Source organism: Leptosomus discolor, chromosome 24 (assembly GCF_034619465.1).
Source record: "Leptosomus discolor isolate bLepDis1 chromosome 24, bLepDis1.hap2, whole genome shotgun sequence".
Lineage (NCBI taxonomy): Eukaryota > Metazoa > Chordata > Aves > Leptosomiformes > Leptosomidae > Leptosomus > Leptosomus discolor.
In genome coordinates, this window is record NC_141414.1 from 2,743,308 (window position 1) to 2,747,377 (window position 4,070).

The window sequence follows — 4,070 nt, forward strand, 5'->3', positions numbered from 1 at the left end:
TCGCATGCAAATGTTAACGACAGACACTCTGTTCAAAATTAGAGGGGCCCTGCCTCCAGCCAGGGGGAGGACAGGGACAACTTTGTCTATTGGACTGTGCAGATTCAATGGCGTGGCACATTAGAACCACAGAAATATAAGGCTATCGTTGACACTGGTGCACAATGCACCTTGATGCCATCAAAGTACAAAGGAATGGACTCTATTTGTGTTTCTGGAGTGACAGGAGGATCGCAGGAACTGATGATAGTAGAAGCAAAGATGAGTCTGACTGGACACGAGTGGAAGAGGCACCCTGTTGTGACTGGCTCAGATGCCTCGTGTATTCTCGGTGTAGACTATCTCAAGAGAGGGTATTTCAAGGACACAAGAGGGTACCAATGGGCGTTTGGTGTAGTGGCAGTGGAGATGGAGAAAATTAAACCATTGTCTACCTTGCCTGGTTTATCAGATGACCCTTCTGTTGTTGAAGAACAGAGGGTGCCCATCGCCACTGCAGCAGTGCACTGGCAGCAATATCATACTGATAGAGACTCCCTGATCCCCATTCATGAGCTGATCTGTCAACTGGAAAACCAAGGTGTCATCAGCAAGGTACGCTCACCGTTTAACAGTCCCATATGGCCAGTGCAGAAGTCCAATGGAGTGTAGAGACTGACAGTGGACTATTGTGGCGTGAATGAAGTTACACCACCACTGAGTGCTGCTGTTGTCAGACATGTTAGAACTTCAGTACAAATTGGAGTCCAAGGCAGCCAAGTGGTACTCCACTATTGATATTGCCAATGCATTTTTCTCCATTCCTGTGGTGGCGGAGTGCAGGCTGCAGTTTGTTTTCACCTGGAGGGGTGTCCAATAGACCTGGAGTCAACTACCTCAGGGGTGGAAACACAGTCCTATGATTTGCTATGAACTGGTTCAGTCTGCCCTAGAAAAGGATGGAGCTCCTGAACTTTTGCAATAAATCAATGACATCGTTGTGTGAGGTGATACAGCAGAAGAAGTTTTTGAGAAAGGGGAGGATCTATCAGTTGAGCTGGTCCTGCCCACTCTGACCTTTTACATACGTAGAAGGGGATAAAGTCCCTGTGGTGTGTGAAAGGAATTTTTTGGGGGAAACTGTGGGTATTTCTTGCTTCAGGCAAAGGCAAACCCATTTGTGGGGTTGCTTTTGCTCAAGAATCTGGATATTCTTGGTGGCTTGTGATGAAGGATGGTGAAGTCCAATGCATACCTCAAGGGAATTTAACTTTAGGTGAGAACAGTCAGTTCTGAGCTGTATGATGTTCATTGTGGTGTAATACCAACAGTGTTCAATAAGTGTCTTTCGGGATAGCATAGTGGTGATGACTGGAGCTAGCCTCATTGAGTGACATCCAACAGCCTCCTTGAGTTGGACTTGCAACCTGTGGACATGAGCTGGCATGAACTTCATACCATCTTTCCTGCCCTGAGAGACTGCTATGATAGATGGAATCTGCAGTTCTGGACTGAATAGATTCGATGAACCTTTTGGAGAAATAACCCACGGACGGGGGACTAGTACCTGTCCGTATATATGTACTGAAAAAATGGGAAAGAATGTTAGTGATATGGGTATGACATAAGTGGTATAGGCTGAGGGGTGGAATGCTGTCCTGGTTTCACTGGGTTAGAATTGTAGGCCAGCCATGCAGTTTTGAGTCAGCCAGGGCAGCTGAGCTGAGTTAGCTACAGGTGTAGCCCATACCGTAATGTTATGGTCATTGTAAAGGGGGAAGGTTTGCTGAGGAAGGGGAGCTCCTGTGGAGTTCCTGCTGGGATTTCTCCTGCTGCTCTTCTGGCTTCTCCCTGCTGCTGAGGACTGCTCTCTGGTCAATTGTGACAACTGGATGTTCATTTGGCTGAATATAACTCTGTATATCTCTGCTGGTATTGGTGTCATTTTGTTAAAATCTGTTCTCGCTTCCCCCCGTGGGTCTGCTCTCTTTTTTCCGGGTTCCCCTTCCTGGCTGGTGAGGGGTTGTCGGGTGATAGAGCAACTTATAGTTTAGCCCTTGGTACAGACTGAATGTAGGCAGAGCGTTTACTGTTTTGCTTTCTGTTGTGAAATCCTAATGCTGATCTGTTTAGTGCGTAGCAGATATTCCTACCTTAAAACAGTATTGATGGTGGAAGTTAGGTTATACTTTAGGCTCCAGAGAGATGTAGAGACTCGAGATTTGGCAGGCAACATAAAAACTGTTGCATCTTGATTGTCAGACTCTTAAAACAGAATTTGAAGTATCTGTAAACCCTGTTATCTTCATTTTATGTGCCAATGATTTTTCTCGAGACATTACGCTAGAAGGAGAGTTAGCAGAAGGAATGGAGAACAGCCTGGAAGTGGGAGCAAAACCCCAGTTTCCAGAGTCCCAAAAGCTGCACCAAAAAGAAAATACTGTGATTATTGTCAAACTGAAAGCTGGTAAAAGACCTGGATGTTCCTTTTGGTGCTAGTGAAGTTGGTTATTAGCCTTACTGCTACTTCTTTTGGTTGCAGTTTGCAGTATATCAGGCTCTTGATTTTTAGGAGGTACTTTTGTGTTGTGGGTTTTGGTATCAGAAGCTGGAATTAGGGAATGCAGAAAAGAGAAGAATGCATTTTTAGTAAGATGGTTTTCCTTTTTCTTTGGGGAAAAGGGTGGAGTGTTTTCCTGCTTTGTATATCTTAAATGATCAGAAAGTTTGGTATCAGTTACACGTATGTTTGTAATCAGCTTTGTCATCATATTGAGTTGGCTATGCATGCTCCAGGAGAAGTGAGAGTCAAATTTGAAGAGACAGGGTCCTGTTCTTCCCTGTTGTAGTCGGATCAAAAGATGCATTGAGATGAATAATAAAGTTCAAATCAAGAAAAGACGTTATGATTCAGACAATATCCCTCAGGCTCTGCAAAATCCTGGAATAAGGTAGATCTTCAGTTTAACTAACAAAGAAACTACTCAATTAAAGATATCTTCATAATCAAATGTAACATGCCTTGTTGATTTGTTAGGCAGTTCTTGCAGAAAATGGGCCAGGGTTTGGGCCTCTGCTGGGTAAGATACTTTATGATATATTCAGGTCAGATACTTGTATTATGTGCTTTTTCCCTTTGGTTTGTAAGATGGCATTTCCCGTGTGCTGCTCAGATTATCTCGATGGGCATCTTATTCCCATGCTTATCCTTTCCTTATTCTGTGCCTGCACAGAGTCTGTTTGACTTCTGTTCAGAGGTTTTATTTGGGATATTTGTTGTTACCAACTAGAACGAGCAGCCTGTATTGGAGGACAGTACAGCTCATACTGGTTTATGAGGTAGAATTATCTAGCAACAGTATTTTCATGCTGAATGCTTTGTTACACACATTCCACTGACTTTTATGCTGTTAAATTCTCTGATCATGTATGTAAATCCCACCTTCAGGCATGGCCTTTAAAATTACATTAAGAATCCACCTTACTACTTATCACAAGTACTTTTCTTAATCATTTAAAGCAGAAGATAGATTTTTTTTTTTTTAAAAGGTGAAGTCTCAGAGTAGTATTAATTATAATGCATACATATGCACACATGCACACAGTGGAATTGCAGTGTGTAAACAGAAACAAATAAATACAAAAGATCAAAGACTTAAAAAGTAAGGATATGTACATATAAAAGGACAGCTGGCAGCCAGCCCTGGATCAGACTTGCTGCATCTTCCTGGTACCAAGCTGTTAGTCCTATAGAAAGGAACCTATGAACCTGAGAAGCTCCACTGTTAAAATTCAAACTTTCTGATGCATCTTGCTGAGAATGACACTATGTTCTGTTGAACTGAGGCACTTATCTCCATTTTAGCCATTTTTTGGTTCTGTGCCAAGAGTCAGCAGTCACTAAGCACCTGATAAAAATCTGCAAGCAGGTTATCAGTTCCTTGGGCCCTGATGTGTTCCGCACTTCTGCTTTCACAGACAGGTGCAACCTCAGTGAGGGTGTAATCCTTCCCTTGCTTTACTGGCTTGTGCTGTCAGGTTTGCTGTGTGCTAGGCTGTCCTTGGTTTATTCTGTCTCTCTCTCTTCCAGG